This window comes from Cervus canadensis, chromosome 30 (assembly GCF_019320065.1).
Source record: "Cervus canadensis isolate Bull #8, Minnesota chromosome 30, ASM1932006v1, whole genome shotgun sequence".
NCBI classification, from domain to species: domain Eukaryota; kingdom Metazoa; phylum Chordata; class Mammalia; order Artiodactyla; family Cervidae; genus Cervus; species Cervus canadensis.
Window position 1 is genome coordinate 15,631,202 of NC_057415.1, and position 19,171 is coordinate 15,650,372.

The following is a 19,171-nucleotide window of genomic DNA, read 5'->3' on the forward strand; positions in this document are numbered from 1 at the left end:
TCAAAATAATATTTTAAAACCTAGCATTATTTGATTTTCCCTCTGTAAAGGCTAGCCTATCGTCATTTCTCCATGGTGTGCTTCAGGAGAGGGGTGGCTGATGAATGGAAGGGATGTGACTTGGTAATTAGGAAGAGCCTGAGACATGAAGGAAGCAAAAATCCTGTGTTCAGATGTATTCAGCCACCTACCAGCACAGCCACAATCTTTTTGGGTCTCAGTTTCCTCTTCTGGAGAATAGGAAGAAGAATAGTTTCAGTTACCTTAAAAAATGATTTGATGAATAATATGATGAATTATATGGTGGCTCAGATGGTAAAGAATCTCCCTACAGTTCAGGAGACCTGGCTTCAATCCCTGGGTCAGGAGGATCCCCTGGAAAATGGAAGGGCTACTCACTCTAGTATTCTTGCCTGGAGAATTCCATGGACAGAGGAGCCTGGCAGGCTCCAATCCATGGGTCGCAAAGAGTCAGACATGACCGAGCAACTGACACTTTCACTTTTTCAACTTACAAAGTGATTTTATGAATCATATGAACTAATGCTTCTAAAAGCATTTATTCACCATAAGGTGCTACACAAATGTGAGCTATTGTGCTTGAAAAAATAACTTGAAAGGGACTCCCTTGGTGGTCTAGTGGTTAAGACTTCTCCTTACAATGCAAGGGTCACAAGTTTGATCCCTGGTCAGGGAACTTAGATCCCACATGCCACAGAGCAGCTAAGCCCATGCACTGCAGCTAGTGAAGCCTGTGCGCTCTGGAGACCACATGCACATCTAGAGAGTCCCTGCGCTGCAACGAAACATCCCACATGACACAATGAAGATCCTGCCTGCCACAACCAAGACCTGACACAACCAAGTAAATAATAAGTATTTAAAAATAAATAAATAACTTGAAAGAAGCATTAAGAGTTTCTGGAAGCCTAGATATCCAGAATCTTGGGTCATTCTCAGATGGCAAATGGTGGTCTACCCCATGATCTGTTCCATGTGCCCCAGTAGCTTTCTCAAGGGCTCAGGTTTTAGAGGGACTTCTGCTTGCTGCAGATGAACAGTAAAAGCTCCAGGAACTCCTTCTTCACTTACATGTTTCTTTGTCTTAAACCATCACAGTTAGCTCAATGGTTAAGGATGCATGTGGCATTTGGGCAAGACTGAGGTAGCTTCTTTGAGTTTGGCTCTGCCACTTAACTTGTCTAAGGCAAGTTATTTAGCTTCTCTGAGCCCAGTTTCCTCATCTGTAAAATGGGAATAACAATAACAACAATAATAATGCTATTACTATTATAATACATGGCTTACAGAGTTCTTGTGAGATTAAAAGTGCATCAAATTGCCAACTAGTACACTATCTAGCACATTGATTAAATGAATGTGTGATGATGGTGGCGACTATTTTAAAGAATCTGAAGGAGGAAGCTTCCATTAACTGGTTCTTTGCTTTGAGTGGTAGAACTTTCTATTGGTCATGCATTCATTAGACAAACATTTGCTGAAAACCTTCTATGAGACCAAGCATAACTTTTGGCTCAGTTTAATGAAGAGCTACCAACCTGACCAAAAACTACCAGTACTCTAGCACTGAGAACTCCAAATATAGTGCACAAAGGGGGAAGCTAAGACTTGGTGGAGGGTCCTGGAGGAGGGCCTCTTGAGAGCAGAGTTTTGGCATTTGGGGTAGGTTGTAAACATGGTGCAAATGACCGGGAACAGTGCTGCATTCAGATAAGAATAGATAGCAATAGCAAATAGATGCAAATATAGTGGCCAAAACAAGATAGAAGCTTATTTCTCTCTTACTCAAGGACTGGGCAGGCAATCCAGAACTGCAGGGGTGAACTGATGGCTTTAGGGAGCCAGGCTCCTTCCCTCTTGTTATTCTGCCTTCTCCTAGGGTGTTAATCTGGTCCATTTGGCTCCCTGACATGATGATGGCTTCACATTCCAGCTAGCAGGAAGAAGAGAAGACAAAGCCACTGCCTTTAAGAACATGACCTGGAAATTACACATATCCCGAGCATAACTTAGTCATGTGATCACAAATAGCAAGGGAGACTGGGAAATGTAGTCCTAATGCTACGTTGCCATGTGACCAGCTAAAATATGGGGGTTCTATTACTACAAGAAGGAGAGGATAGCAATACAGTAAACCACAAAGTGGATGAACATTTTTGCCAAATAAAGGAGAGTAGGTCGTGAGAAGGCAGAAGCAATGGCTGCTGGCAGAGGGGGTGGGGTGGGAGGAGGGGGGCAGTGGGTAACTGAACCACAGACCATTGAGGACCCTGTGGACTGTGTGGTTGTAAAGAAGGCAGCGTGGGAGAAGGTGGAGTGTTAGTGATGGGCACACTGACCATGTGGAATTCCAGAAGAAAGGACGACTTGAGACTTGCCCATCATCACTTAAATGCCTTTTCTGGGACAGCCTGATTATGTTTGGGATTTTTCTCTGCTACTTGAGTTATTTGCTTGTTCATTATGGAGTTACTTCATGACTTTTCACTCAAGTTTTTACTTTCTTATATGAGCTCTATCCACTAATCACTACTGCCTATGGTAATGGTTGTATATAACGGCATCAACAAGGAAAGAGGTAGGATTAGACTAAGGACTTTCTGGAGTGGTTCAGATGCTATCTTACCTGGAATGAGAAGGATGGAGATGATCCCTTTCATGATCGTCTCCAAATTTATGATCCTGAGATGTTTAGTTGAGCTGCTGAAAACTCAGTCTAAGAAGTCAGACAGATTTGAACTTGTATTCAACAATGTAGGAAAGGCATATCAGTGTACATGATTTTAATTTTAAAGTCCTCGTCTGTGCCCTCATTTTTGACAGCACGGTAGCACCAAGCTAAAAGTGATCCTTATAAACATACACTTCTTGTGGCTTGGATTTTTGTGCCAAAGATACCTATGACAGTGCTGCCATTCTTTCAAGCTAAATGCATGTGAACACATGTTCTTACATTTTCATCTGTTTCTCTGTGGAGAAGGCATGTACTGAACCAAATAGCACATTCAGAACAGCATCTCATGACTTTAAAAGCCTCTGTCAAGAGCCACCAAACAGGCATCTATGGTGGGTAATCTGTGCTCTCAGCTTAGAAACGTGGTTCCTCAACTCAGACATGGATGGTGTGCCCAGGCTACCCAGAGGGTTGCTAGAGCCTCTGAGACTTGGAGAAAGAGAAACATGCTAAATGCGTCTCAGCAAACTTCACTTGTATCTGCCAAGAAGCAATATAGCTCATTGAATTCTAAGAGAATGTGGGCCTATCATATTGATCCACAGGCACTGACTTTTCAAAAAATCTCCAGGAGTGATGGATGTGAAGTCACCTGGGTTCTGGTCTTGTCACTCCAAAAACTCTGGTAGTTCATTATAGCTCCAAGTGCCAGACCCTTGTCTGTTGGTGAGAATAAAGGGCTGGATATGATAGACCTGTAAACACATAAATATGACATGCTGTGTGAATTGTAGATTGAAGTCTGTAGGGCTATAGTCAAATTAGGGCACCAAAGGTAGGATTTGGTGCCCAAGAGCAAAGCTGTCTACATTCTGACATTTCAGGATACAAAAGAAAACAGGCAGGCTCCTCTCACTCAAAAGTGAATCTGCTGATCAAAGCATGTACATGGCACTTGAAATTGATATTGACAATGGAAACATAACAAATAACAGGGATTGAGATGATAGAGGGACAAGAAAGAAGTGGAAAGACTTGGAGGTAGGTGGGCTGATGACTTCATCTTACAAAGCAGGGAGACAAGAGATTTTCATCTTTAATTGATGGAAAAAAGAAATAATTGTATTTAAAAATACAAATAATAAAAAAACCCTGAAATAACAATGTACCTTTATTAACTGGAGGAAGGAAGAAGTGGAAGAGGGGCTCAAGTGAGCTGAAGTCAATAGATGGAGTTTAAATGGATAAATAGAGAAAGAAAAATAGAAACATTATTCATAATTGTAGAAGTTACCACTTAAAAGTGTACCTCTGGGGAGCTCAGGTGGGGCTGAGGAAGCGTTAGGATGTATCACTTGCTTTTCTTTTCTTTTTTTTTTTTCACTTGCTTTTCTTTATAAGCCTTTCTGTCCTGTTTGATTTTTAAGTCTTGTCATGTTTATTAGAATTAGTTTTAGTTTCAGGTGACAGAGTGTAAAAGACAAAAAGACTCTGCTCCATGGAGTCTTCAGGACCACAGACTTCATCCAACTCATGTCTCCATAATGCCATCCCCAGATGCAGTCCTTAGATTCAAGATCCATGCAGTGAAATGTAAGTAATGATGAATGAGAGGGCACACTGGGCGTAGAGACTGCCCCTTAAAGGTCCTGGAAACTGTCACATGACACTTTGTATTATATTTTATTGGTCAGAACTTAGCCATGTGGTTACTCCTAGCTGCAAAGGAGATTAGGAAACATAATCTTTGTGTTAAATTTTCATAAACATATTTTAAATTTATATTAAATGAGAAAAGGGAGTATGTTAATATACTGTGGGACATTTTGCTGACACATCTACACTTACCTTGATATAAATAACAGCAAAAATCACAAGCATTTAACCAAAAAAGCTATGTTTTCATTTTAAAATTCTGGAAATAAAAATAGAATGGATTGATGAAAGGAGAGAGGAATGGGTAGATAGATTGATGTGTGATAAAGCAGATACAGCAGAATGATCATTCTAAAATCTAGGTAGTAGGTGTGTTCACCATATACATTTCAATTTCTCTATATATTTGAAATCTTTTAAAACAAAATGTTGGGAAAAGTAGGGTTAGGGAATACAAAAAAACAATTTTTTTTAAACTATTTTTGAAATTCACGGTACAGCTGACCTGAGAATTTCACTTCTCCCATCCCTCCACCGGAGAAGGCAATGGCAACCCACTCCAGTACGCTTACCCGGAAAATCCCATGGATGGAGGAGCCTGTTAGGCTACAGTCTATGGGGTCGCAAAGAGTTGGACACGACTGAGCAACTTCATTTTCACTTTTCACTTTCATGCATTGGAGAAGGAAATGGCAACCCACTCTAGTATTCTTGCCTGGAGAATCCCAGAGATGGGAGCCTGGTGGGCTGCCATCTATGGGGTCGCACAGAGTCGGACACGACTGACCTGACTTAGCAGCAGCAGCAGCATCCCTCCACTCAATTCCAGATGCTTTATACAGAAACCCTCTAATTCTTCATATTGTAACTTATTGCCCCTTACCTCCAACCCCTTTCTTCCCCCATCTGTCATTTCTTTACTTTCTGTTTTTCTCTAGGTCTGTGCCTTTGTCTTAATATATGGCTTCTGGTGTCTCGGGCTTGAATTGCTGGCTTGGGCCTCTTGCCATAGGCTCTGGTCTGATCTGATTATAAACAAGAGATAGTCCTGATCCCTCATGGACCAACTCACTAGACTGACTACTGGGGTGGGCTCCCCAACCCCTTCCTTACCGTGGGGAATTGAACCCAATATTTTGTTTAATGACTTGAAAAAAATCCCCCCCACCTTTCCTTCTTTTTTTATTTTGTGCCAATTTCCATATAGCTGTTATATTATAGCTTAGAGAATGATGAAAGAAGACAGTTTAATTTCTAAGATATATACTTTCTAGAACAATCAGCATAAGTGAGAACATGAGACTAAATGTAGGTCACAGTTGAGGTTGTGGTCACTCACTCATTCATTCAATAAACATTAAAGGCCTACTGTGAGCCAGACACCATATGGCTCTGGTCAGTGATTCATCCTAAACACCAGTCATTTGGGAAACAGCTTAGCTTCCAAACGAAAGCAGTAATAGGGCCTTGCTGTTACACCATCCTTGAGGTTGCACCACAGCTGACCTTTGAGAAGAGGCTGCCCGATCAGGAGTCATTTTGGTAATTCAGTAACGAGGCACCTTGGACAGGGGCCAGGAGAGCCTGTGCTGGAAGCCCTCTCCCCTGTGTGATTTATACTGAAAGCGGCTTACCATTACCACCTGCCCCGACCCACCGCACAAGCCCCACACGATTTGACCTTGCAGGTGTGTTTCATGCTTGGCAAAATCTGAAGCAAGTAAACTGCACAGACTTTTCCCAGTGTGTCTTTCTTCTCAGCTGGACGCATAAATAGCTCATTTATTTATTCCATGTCAACAATCGTCTTTTGCTTCTTCCTACTCTCTGTTACATGATGCGGATAACATGTCACTGCCCAGATGGGCCTTTCATTCTGTTGAGACTCACTTGCCCTGCTAACGTTTCCTTTATATTTGGCCTTTGAATGCATCAGTTATGAATATATTTAGTGTGAGTCCTTTGTGCAATGTTTTCTGTCTACTTCTTCATTTCTGTAGAATTTGGCAAGGAGTGAAGAAGATAGATAATAAGGAATGAAAGGGTCAAACAAAGCCAATTGTTCAGCTGCAAAACAAAACGTCCTGCAATCTCCTTAGCTAATTCAACCCATTGGGAACAAAATATTTTAACTTGTTCATGTTGTTTTGACTTTCCGGATTATAGTGGGTAAACGTGGTGAGTGCCCTCTGGCAAGCTTACTCCATATTTCTGCCCTCTGTTCAGCCTAAGCGGCAAGGTCCTCTTTCTGCCTAACAAATGTTATAATCAGGAAAACTTAATGTGAGTCAGGATGGATTCATTCACCTGCTGTCTCTTTGTAGTTAAAAAAAAAAAAAGGACAGAATTCATCATCATCATCATCATCATCATAATTGTGGGCTTCCTTTGTGGCTAAGACAGTAGAGAATCTGCCTCCAACGCAGGAGACCCAGGTTCGATCCCTGGGTCAGGAAGATCCCCTGGAGAAGGGAATGGCTACCCACTCCAATATTCTTGCCTGGAGAACTCCATGGACAGAGGAGTCTGTGAGACTACAGTCCACAGGGTCTCAAAGAGTCAGACCCGACTGAGCGACTAACACACACAATAATAATTCCAGTTAATTTTCCCCCGGTTTCTTGAGAACTCATCTGTTTGGGAGCGCCAAGGGGATAACCCCTCCCTCCTCCACCCAGAGTAAGAGAGCTGGGTTGTGGCCCTTCTGTTAATGCCTTTGGTACCAACCAGTGAGATATATGAGAAGGAGCCCCTTTAAATGCATGCAGGTGGCTTCTTGCCTCGGGTAACAAGTCTCATTGTCCCTTTGTGTCCTCACATTCAGTAAGTCTCTCGCAAAGCAATAAGTGACACTGTAGAAAAGGCAGGAGGACAAATAGGGATCCCTAAACAAAGAAGGTAGTTCGGGAGGAGGAAAAAATGAAGAAAGAAAGAAAATCCCTTAAAACATCTTAAAAGCAGCCAAGTCTAAGCATGATCATATGAAAGAGACATTCTTTCTCTTTCATTTCACAAGGTCGAGTTGAATTTACTTTTGGGCTTTTTTAAAAAAAAAAAAAGATTCTGTGGCACAGATGAAGTTCTTCCAGAAGCCAAGACAATGGGCACTTCCAATGACCCACTGAAAGGAATAATCCAATTCAAACAGACATTTCAGACTATATTTGAGTAATACAGGCTATATAATAAAAGCAAGAAGAGTAGTAGTCAAACAATGCTTTGGGTGGAAAAGCACCTTTCTTTCACGGTGATTTATGTGCTGTTAATTCAGAGGCAAGCATCTTGTTCAGCTGACCAAATAAGCAGCAATGACTGCCCTTCTGTGCAGGTGGGGAAACCAAGGACCCAAGTGATGCCCTCAAGCACTTTGTCCTGAATGTACAGGAGTGTTAAAGGCCAGGCTGATCTTGCTCAGTCTTCACACAAGCTGAGGGGGCCACAGCATCACTGTCCAGCTGCTGGCCAGTGCCCCATGCAGGCCACCACCCCTGGCAGGAGCAGGTTAGGGTTAGAGTCTGTTGCCCCTAATCATCCTCCATTTCTCAACTCCATATGCATGCATGCATGCTCAGTCGCTTCAGTCATATCCAACTCTTTGTGACCCTGTGGAGTGTAGCCCGCTGGGCTCCTCTGTCCGTAGGATTCTCCAGGCAAGAATACTTGAGTGGGTTGCCATGCTCTCCTCCAAGGGAGCTTCCTGACCCTGGAATTGAACCCACGTCTCCTGTGTTTGCTGCATTGCAAGTGGATTCTTTACCCACTGAGTCACCTGGGAAGCCCTTCTCAACTCCACAGTTGCCGCCAAATCTAGCTTTGTGACTTCACCTTGTTAACTAATCTCCTGAAACCCTGGTTTTTAAATTATTAAACTGGAGCAATAAGGTACACTTCTCAAGATGATTATAAGAACTTGAAAAAAAAATATGTAAAGCACATAGCACTGTGTCTCCCATATAGGAGATGCAAGGAAAATGTTGACTTCATATATTTTTAAAATTTTATTGCTAGGTAGAATTCGTGCTCTGCTGCTTTGCAAACATCACACAAACTTCCCTTTGAGAGAAGTTTTAATGATTACCTTTAATGTAAGTTTAAGCTGATTTTACCTAATAAGGGAAAAATGTGATTATACCTTACTCCCTTAACACACGTGCATGTGGACTAAGTCACTTCAGTCGTGTCCGACTCTTTGCGAGCCTATGGACTGCAGACTGCCAGGCTCCTCTGTCCGTGGGATTCTCCAGGCAAGAATACTGGAGTGGGTTGCCGTGCCCTCCTCCAGGGGATCTTCCTGACCCAGGGATTGAACCCGCATCTCCTGCAACTCTTGCATTAGAGGCATATTCTTTACCGCTGAGCCACTAAGGAAGCCCCCACACACATACATACACAGACATCAAATCTCTCCAAGGACAGCTTGGATACACTTTTTGCAATTTGTACTAAGTCCAACCATTAATAAAGAAGAAGAAGATGCTCTATATAGCAACTCACAAATTTTAGCAGTAATGTGGTTACAACTTCATGAAGGAAGCTGGCAAGCCCCGGTTCACTTCTGAATAGAAAAGGTTTCAGCCTGAATCTCTCCCAACAACTGGCAGATCATCTTTTGAGGAAGCCAGTAGACTTTAAGATTAGTATAGGCTCTGGAGTCAGGCAGACTTGGGCATTAGCTCCCCCAATTTGGTGTTCTCACCTGTAAAATCAGGGCTGATAGTAATACCTGGCTCACGGCTCAATGTAAGAATGGAACTAATGCAGGAGAAATGCTTAACACTGTTTCTGGGCACTACTTGGTAAATGGAAGCTATAATAGTTCACAAACATTGTGCAAAAGGTGAGAAAATTTTGCAAATTCAGTACAGCTGAAATTTTCCTCTAGGACTGATATTATAGAGCTTTTAGCCACTACTCTTGAATGTACACCATGATCAGGCTTCTTGAGGAAAGGAAACTTAAACACCTAATTAGAGAGAAAAGAGAGGCACATGGAACATACATGGTAATCACCGGTGGATGGAACTGTTAGAACATTTTAAACCAGCTGCTGGAATTTAGGTTTCAAGGCTTCATCTTACTTTTTTTCTTTTTAACTTTGAAGAGTTTTGTGGGGACTGAAAACATTTCAGGATAAATGTCTACATGCAAGGCTTTTGGCAGAGACAGAAAAATTGTCATTCTGAATCCAGGTTTGACTTGGACAGGGAGTGACTTAAGAAAACATCAGGAAGACAGAAATTTATGAAAATTGTATTTACTCAAGGCTGAGGACAAGGTTTCTGTCTAGTCTAAAAGTGATGTCATGAAAATTAAGAAAGGAAATGCTGAGGGGATACATTGGACAGTGTTTCCCAAAGTGTGTTCCATAGAACCCAAGTCTCTTGAGATGATTGGTGACAAAGAAGTTCTGTGGTCAGATACGTTTGGAAAACTGCATATTCACTCTGTCTCAGGAGATAAACTTTGCATATTTACATATAAATGCTTTCAGAAGTCCTAGAGTAAGGAAATCTCTCATGGTGGACTCCGTAAGTAGCCTCCAAATAGCTATTCCTCCTTTTTTTCTTTTTTTGTCATCAGAACTATGATTTTGTTCAAAAGATAATGGCCCAACCCCAGGGAATGAATCACCATATTTATATGACAATTATAGGACCTGTGATCTATTTGCCAGGTATGCACATGTGACTCAGTTCTTCTGATCAATGAAACTTCCTTTGGTGACTCTGGAAATAAAAAAGAAATACAGGGAGAATGTGCTTTCTTTTTGACATTTCCTTGCTTTCTGCTTGTCCGTGAGGTTGTGTGCCGGAATATGACTCCTGGAGCCATGACCGCCACCTTGTGACCATGAGGGGAGGGCCCTGAGGACAGAGACAGGAGATGCCAATCTAGTGCCTGTTACTGCAGAGCAACCAAGCTTAACCCAGAGCTGTCCACCAGCATACTTGCTAATGTCAACAACTGTCCTCCTGGTTTGAGCCTCTCCTGGTTGGGAATGGAATGCAGCTTACAGAAGACACCTTTTCCTTCTGTTTACTCCAGCGTTTCCCCGTGTGTGGCAGACCTCATTAGTAGCTTCTGAATAGCCCTTCCTCTTTTTTTCCGTGAAGGTGCCCTGTTTATCCCAAGAGGAAGCCTAACTGTGCAGCCATTTCACCACAGGGTCTGGTTTGTAGAACAGCTCTCTCCATGGCTCCCCAGCTGCTCATCCTCCATGGAGCACTCTCCGGGAAATGCAGGCAGGAAGGGAGCAGGAGAGAGAAGCAGACAGCGGGTTCCAGACCCCGCTCCCCTATTAATTCAGCGCTTTGTGTATCATCTATACCGTCTGGTCTTCATCACCTCTCCCCTCCGTCTGCAGCTCTGAGCACTCAGCATGCCTGAGCTCAGGCCCCGGGCATCACACCACACACTGGAGGCAGGGCAGCTGCCACCCACCTACCTTGCCATTCATTCCCAAGGCTGTAAGTGTATGTGTTCCTTCCATAAGATGACAGCAGCACTGAAAATCCACTTAGGGATCAACTGATTCTTTTACTTTACTTTTTCAAGTGTTCCTTCCCTTGTCCTCCCCATTGCCCTTCGGTGGGAGCCAGGGGTCCTGGACCAGGGCCACTGGAACGGTGCTGGGCTCCCCACGCTGGAGCTGCGCGTAGGGCTGGGGAGGCGTAACGTGACCCGAGCCTTAGAGCTGCGGGGGCCTCCGGTTCAGCCCGCTCCCAGGTCGGTCGTTACCTGGCCTGTGTCAAAATCCCACAGCAGAACTCGATAGCACACCCGGTTTTAGGTTTCCCTGGCTGCCTCACGGCCAAGTGGGCTCAGCTGCCAGGCTGGGCTCCCGGGGGGCAGGCGAGGTGGGGCTGCCTCTCCTCCAGGGCGGCTCCGGGGAAAGCTGCCAGTCCCTGCTGGCTGAGGCTGCGGGCTTAGGAAGCCGGTGAGGTCTATCAGCTGTGCCTTCAGCCGGCTCCAGAGGTTGAAGTTCTGTTGCCCGTTTTCCTACAAACTCGGCCTCTTCACCCCACGGCAACCCCTGCTTCCGATCCAGAAAGCAGCAACAGTGAAATGATCAGGCGTTCTCTGCCCTGTCTTTAGGTGCAGAGCCAGGAGAAGAGGGAAGCAAAGCACCCTGAAAAGAGATTCTTTCCCCTCATTTTTTCTGTTATCCTAAAAACCCGAGGATTTTAGGGGTTTACTGGCCCTGCTTCTTAGAGATGTGGAAACTGAGAATCCAAAAGATGGAGAAGCCTGTCCGAGGACACAGGTGAGAAGTGACAGAGCCGAGGTTCTGACTCAGGCCTGCCGGTTTGTGGTCGCTGCTCTAAACTCCTCCGGCGTTGCCTCTCTTCGAGGACAGGCCTCTTTGGTAGGGAAAATCCCCCAGAGCTTGTACTAGGTTCGTGTGCAGCTTTCAGAGTCATGGAAGGACCAAGAGGTTTATAAAGATGCTCATGTTTAATTTGCTCAGCTGCTTGAGACAGTTTGGTTTGCAGAAGTTCTGCAGCTTTCATCAGAAGAGGTAAGGGGAGGGAGTGGGGTGGAAGAGACCGATTGTCTTGGAATGCCCACAGTGTAGACAGTTAGGGCCCCTGGGCTGGTCCAGTCAGCCACCCTTGGACTACCTGGACTACCTAGAGGCAGATTACAACTGCAAGGTGGCTTTTCATGCTGTGCCACACGCCTGGTGAGGTGCCCCCCGCCTGGTGGTGAACAAATGACATCATTGGCAGGGGCCATCCATTTGGCACTTTCTCAAGAATGCTGGGATAATTTTAAAAGATGGCCGGGAGGAGGCAAGGGTGAGAGAGGACTCCCCTTTCAGAATCCTGTGTGGACAGCCATCTCTGACATCTAAGATGGGAACTGGCTTCTGCAGAAATTGTATTTTTAATATTAAAGGAAGAATCGGCAAGCTTGTGTGGGCCTAAATGAATTTCCAATGGATCAGCAGAAAAGTCAACAAAAGGTTGTGTTTCTTGTTCTAATCCCTTCACTTATTCCCCCAAATGGTTGTCAGATGTTCAACCACACTGAAAGTCAAGGAAAGCCCACACCAGAGGCTAAACTTTTGGCTGCAGCGAGGTGTTTTAAAAACAGCAGTGTTACGTATGGTTCTGGAACCAGTTGAAAAGCCCTGAAGAAGAGCTTACCCTGTGTGCGTTCAGATGACTAGGGATAAGGCCAGGGGAAGGTGAAAGAAAAGGTCTGCTCATGGCTGGAATACAAAGAGTCAGTATGAAATCTCAGGTTCTCTAAGCAAAGCTTTTAGTCCAGAGACTTTTCTCTCTGTGTTGGAGAAGCACTGGTGTCCTTCAGAAGGAATTTTGGAGTCTTTCCTACAGAAGAAACCTTCTGATAAGAAGCGGATGTAAAACTCTTGATTGCTGATGCTCATCAAATTTCTGTTTGTAAATAGTCCCCCACTCATTTTCCATCCCAGATCAATTGGTAGTGGTTTTATGGAGCACTGTGTTGAGAAGGCGTCTGAGGCCTTGTCTGGGCTCAGAAGGAGAAAGTGGGATGGTCAGTCAGTGATACCTACCATGGGTCCCCATAGAGGAGAGAGGCAGCACATAGGCCAGACTTGGGACTTCTCATTTGAACAGTCTCTTCGGAGGTAAGTGGGTAATTCAGTCTTTCATATTTCCTCTTCCCACCTTGCTCTTCCACAGAAGGTACTGGGTGTGTGGGAATGGGGCTAGGAGTGGCTGGACCTTGTGGCTGAGGGGAGGGGTCTCAGGTCAGGAGCTGCCCTGCGATTCTGGTACTGCCGTCTGCATCAGGCTGTGTCGTCTGGCCCTAGAGCTCCTCAAGCTGTCGTCCTGGAGTGGGCTCACCTATAACTCGTTCTCCTGCCTGGGTTGAAATCCCATGGGCCCCCTTGACTGGGTCTCTTCTCGACTTTCACTGGTGATCCAGACTTTTCTGAACTTCAGCCTCGTCTTCCATCTGGCCCCTGGCTAGGATGCCTGGCTTGCAGTCTCTGAGGCAGTGTTACTGCATCAGTTAGGATTATAGAGCTTCAAGTAACAGCACAGAACTGTAATGCATACTGCTTGAAGCAATAAGAAAATGCATAATCTTACATCATGAGAGGAAAGGTAGGCTGGATTTCTGGTACATGGTACTCACAAAGTAACAGTTTTTTTTCCCTTTCTCTGCTCTTCATCTAGAAGCTATTCCACACCCTCAGACCCTGTCACATGGCTGTCAGTGGCAGTTGGTATGGTTTACTTTTTCACTAATGGCCAGAGACAACCATAACCTCTTCCCATGCAAAGATGGTAAGTTCCAGTCTTTCATTCTGATGGGCTCTTCCTGTGGCTTTACTTCTGTAGGGCAATGCAAAGTGGGCTTCCCTACACTGTGGAAGAGACTGTATACTCTCAGCCCACCAGGTGTGGCCCTGCTGTTGGAGGTATAAATTCATTTATTATTTCTCTAATATTATCATTTCTCATCTGCAAACTGAGGGTGATATGGTATCTAACTCATGAGATTGCTATGAGGATATGATGAGATAATTTATATAAAGCTGCTTAGTATAGCTCCTGGCATATGGAAATGTTCAATAAATGTTAGCTTTTTCTTTCAGTTCTTTTGTTAATTTTTCCTTTTGGCAAAAATAAATATCAGCATTCTGAAATAAGTTTTAGAAAGATGATTTTCCAAATTAAAATCAGTTTGTCCTATTTTGAAATGATAATTTATCAGTAAATGTATTGATACTTCATGAGAATATTACATGATTCTAATCTTTGAAGAGCATGTACAACAGGTTCACAAGTTTGCTAGGTTCTTGGTTCGTCCTTGAGCCAGTTTCTATGAAGAAAATCCATTGGAGCCACAGATGCCAAGGTTGATTTACAACTAAAGGTATGAGGGTGTTCACCGAAGGGAAAGATATTGTGTACCACACAGGAATCTGTTGCCATCCTGCTGGCTTTTTTGTTCATACTCTCTATTTCCTCCACAAAAACTTGTGTCTCCTATGTGTGGACCCACCTACCACTCAACCATAACTTACCATCTCTAACTCCATTCTGTTGGCTTCTTATAAGAAAAATGGGGTAACCAGCTGTCCCCATGTTGCTGGGTCTTTCCTGGATTTAGTACTGAAAAATCCCATGTCCTAGACCTCCTCAATCTCAGATAAACCCAGTGGGTTTGTAGCACTATAGGTAAACCACCTCCATCTGCTAGCCTGAGAAGCAGCTTCTAGGAATCCTAGAAAATTAAAGTTTCTCCATCTCATCTTATAAAGAAGTTTGGAGGGTTTCTGAAAACTATGAAAAATTACTAAAGGATTGTGAAGGAGCTAAAACATATAATGAAAATTGCATTTTAGAGAGATCTCTGCAAGTCAAAACCACAATGAGATACCCTTTTACATCCACTAGGATGGATGGCCATAATTAAAAAGACAGAGAGTAACAAATGTTGACAAGGATGTGGAGAAATTGAAATTCTTATTTACCCCTGGGCTGCTATAGAAAATAGTCTGGAAGTTCCTCAAAAAGTCAAGCAGAGATCCATACAATCCAGCAATTCCACTCCTAAGTACTTACCCCAACAAATTGAAAACAGGTGTTCAAACAAAAACTTTTGCATCAACATTTTTAGCAGCACTATTCACAATAGCCAACAGGTAGAAACAACCCTAGTGTCCATTGACTGATGAATATTTATGGCAAAGTGTGGTATAACCATACAATAAAGTATTGTTGTTCAGTCACTCAGTCATGTCCGAGTCTTTAATGAAATATTATTCACAGATAAAAATAAATAAATCTATTTTATGGTGTACTGACCAGTCTACAATCTGGGTGAACCTTGAAAACATGCTAAGTGAAAGAAGCTAGTCACAAAGGACTGCATGTTATATGGTTCCATTTATATATAAGCAAACTTATGGGCTTTCCAGGTGGTTCAGTGGGTAAAGAATCCACCCGCAATGCAGGAGATGCAGGTGACACAGGTTCAGTCCCTGGGTCGGGAAGATCCCCTGGAGGACGGCATGGCTACCCACTCCAGTATTCTTGCCTGGACAGAGGCAAGGACATGGACAGAGGAGGCTGGTGGGCTACAGTCCATAGGGTCACAGTGTCTGACACGACTGAAGCGACTGAGAATGCATGCAAGCAAACAAATTTATAGACATAGAAAGTATGTCAGTGGTTACCTTGGGCTTGGGGAGATGCAAGCATTTGTGGGGGAGTGATGACTAAGGGGTGCAGGGTATCTTTTGGTATAATGAAAATGTTCTAAAATGTATTGTGATGATAGTTGCACTCAAAGCCATTGAATGGTTTACTTTATTTAAGAGAATTTTATGGTTTGTGAATTATATCTCAGTAAAGCTGTAAAGAGAAATATCTCTGACAATATGTACAGAATGAATTTCATGGAGATAAGGTTGGAAGCAAGAAATACAATTAGAGCCCTCTGATAAAAATCCAGATAAAATGTCATAAAGATAAATCACAGTAGTGGCCAGGCAGTGAGAGACAAGAGCTAGTTTTGTGGGCTAATAGAGTCCTGTTCCATAGGCCTTAAGATTGGTTGGCATCTAAAGCTGGGGAGATGAAGGGTATTTCATCATTGAGCCTTTCATGATGCCATTCGCCAAGGTGAGGCAATTCAGGAAGAGAAGTCTTAGAAGGTAAAAATGTTGAGTCCTATTTGGACTGGTCCACTGGAACATGGTTGATTTCAGGAGTCTGTGAGCCATCCAACTGACATACCATCTGTGCCACTGTTTATAGAAATCTAGAAAAGAGAAGGCATTGTAGGCTGAATAGACTTGGGATGGATGGTATTATCTAGAGTTCTACTGTCCACAATATAACTGCTAGTCATAGGAGACTATTAAGTTTAATAAGTTAAAATTAAAGTTTCAAATTCAGACAATCAGTTGCACTATCCACATTTCAAGCATAGCCAGAGACTATCATTTTGAACAGCACACATACAGAACACTTCCATCATTGCAGAAATTCCTTTGGGACAGTGCTGATCAAGGGAATATTGTCCACTGAAAAGAGAACTTTGTTAGTGAGAAGATCATCCGCGGTCTTGGGAAGAGTGGAGTAGTGGGGCCAGACTCCAAAACTGATGAGGAGTTAGGAACTAGCAGTCATTTAAGAAAATTTTACTATGTAAATAAATGTGAGAGTAACATTGTATCTGACACATACTAAGCATGTAATAAATAGCTGAATCTGAAGAGCCCTGACAAGGTGGCTTGTGTTTCAGTGATTCATGTGGGCTTGGAGGCCTTGTTGAATACCACCCGAGAGCTGTCATTTGGCAGGATGGCCATAAGCAGCCATGCAGGTCCATACCTTACTTGTTTCTCTAATGTAGCTTGGGCACTGGGAGAGTCTAATTCATTAAACGTTCATGTGTGGGTCTGGTTAACCAGAAGATTTTTTCCCCCCATCTTGAGCAGCAATAAAATGAGAGGAATTCAGTTGATTTTTTGACTTGAAATGGAAACGAATACCTCACTGCTGGGAAGATGAAAAGTTATTATTTCTTCTTATTTTCCCCTTACATTAAGGTAATAATTTTAGTGTTTTATTTCACATTACAAAAGAAATACCTTTTTATGCAAAATAAATTAGGAAACTCATATAAGCAAAAAACAAAGAAATTAAAATTATCCATGATATATATTTGTGGATTTTAGCTCAAGAAAAGAAACCCTGACTTAATAAATATCATTATTTCCTGATATAACAAGAAGTCCAGGATAGGGTAGGTTTCAGGGCTGGTTTATTCAGTGACCCATTGATGTCATTAAAAATCCAGATTCCTTGGGAATTTCCCAGGCGGTCCAGTGGCTAACACTTCACTCTTCCAATGCAGGGGACCCAGATTTGCTCCCTGGGGGAGGAACTAGATCCCACATGCCACAGCTAAGGGTTCGCAAGCCACAAGTAATACCTGGTGCAGCCAAATAAATAATAATAAGCTATTTTAAAGGGCATACCTTAAAAAAATCCAGATTCCTTCATTATGTTGTTTGCCTGAAACTAACAATATGTTAAATGTTAATTTTACCTCATTTTTTAAAAAAATGAATCAGATTCTTTTTCTCTCTATGATCTGCCATCTTCAGTGTGGATTTATCATCAATCTTATGGCAAGGTGATGGCAACAGTAGCTCAGGGTATCACATTCAGACATAACTACATGGAAAGAAAGGAAAGAGTCTTTCTCATCTCTTTTAAAAATGAGAAAACTTCTTGTAAAACTTCTTATTGGACTCCTCCACAAACCCTATTTGCCAGAACTGAGGGACAATCTCACTCCTTAATCACTACTTACAAGGGGCACAGCATTCCTTTCTGAGCCTTTGAAGCTGTGGGGGTGGTCAGTTGTCCCTGAGGCACATAAATAAATGGAACTTGGGGAGACATTTTTAAAAAGCAGCAAGCTATTCTGAAGGAAAATAGGGGAAATGGATAATAGGGAGGCAATCAACATTATCCATTGTTAGTAATCTGTAGATTTAACCTTCATTAACATTTTGCTAAATATTATGTGTATATGTGATAACACTTTATTCTGTGATAATGTGTTTTTCCCTCCTCAACAATACATCATGAATATCCTTCCATGACGTAAATAATTTTCTATAGCATCATTTTAATGGCCATGGATATTTCATTTTTTAAGGCTACGGCATAAACTATTTACCAAAGATAAATTTAAAATAAATATTCCTGAGTCTGATGCAGAAGTTTAAATTCCTATCTGCTATAGGCTATAATGGTATTAAAAAGTTAAAGTCTTGCTTTTTTGAAGGTAAGCAATAAATCAGGAGCCCCACAGTGGCAGAGCTAGTGGTGAAGAACCCGCGGGTTAGATTCCTGGGTCAGGAAGGAGGAGGGCATGGCAACCCGCCCCAGTATTCTTGCCTGGAGAATCCCATGGACAGGGGAGCCTCATGGGCTACACAGTCCACAGGGTCACAAAGAGTCAGACAGGACCGAAGCAACTACACATGTGCACACAATAGATCAGGAAGGAAATTTATGTTGACATTGATTTTAATAAATTATGTTTTAAATTAAAACATGACTATTTCTTAGCTCCCTAACAAAAACTCCTAGAGTAACCTACCTCACACCTCAAATGAGTCCTTGATGTGTGGTTTACCAGATTTCTTTAATAATGTGGTAAAGATAACAATAAAATATTGCATTTCTGATAGGTTTAGGCCCTCACATGTAAGTAAGCTGGAAGACTAAGACACTTACTTTACATTTCTCATGGATATTAATAATATTTCAGTTGCAAGACAAAGTAGCTGATCTTTCTTAGAGAAATTACTTCTCCCATATGGATTACCTGAAAAACAGCATGAAAAGCCATGCTTTCACAGGTTAAATAAAATTAGGAGTAAAGCATTGCTTTTTCAGACTAATGATATATTTTCTTCTATTTTAAAAATATTTTAGAAAAGGAACGTAGAGCCCCAATTTTGTCCACTTGATGAGCCTACAAAGATCTCAGCAGGAAGATGCAAGGTAAATCAGGTAATCTGCTAGTTTTTTACATTTCACATTATGATGAATTTATACTGTTTCCTTTAAGGCTTGCATAATTTAGTGAGACATCCTAGTTCCTGCTTTTGAACTTAGTTAGGTGAGGATACCAGCATACCTCCTGGTGGTGCTTTTCTCTCTATCCCAGACTTTTATTTGAGCTAAATTTCCTACCCACAGACTGTTTCATATGGAAACATTCACTGCTACTTTAGCTTATTGCTTGTTAAGTATATGATCATTCAGAAACTTAAAATCCAGCCAG

The 19,171-nt window shown here is 42.5% G+C and overlaps 1 long non-coding RNA gene across 1 annotated transcript in view; it reads right to left on the bottom strand.

Moving 5' to 3' along the window:
* Positions 1 to 15,680: 15,680 nt before the first annotated feature.
* The window catches only part of LOC122432113, a 40,233-nt gene continuing 36,742 nt past the window's right edge, over positions 15,681 to 19,171 (bottom strand). The window contains exon 4 of the long non-coding RNA XR_006266742.1: positions 15,681 to 16,120. This is a non-coding gene — a long non-coding RNA (uncharacterized LOC122432113). The remainder of the gene's footprint in view (positions 16,121 to 19,171) is intronic.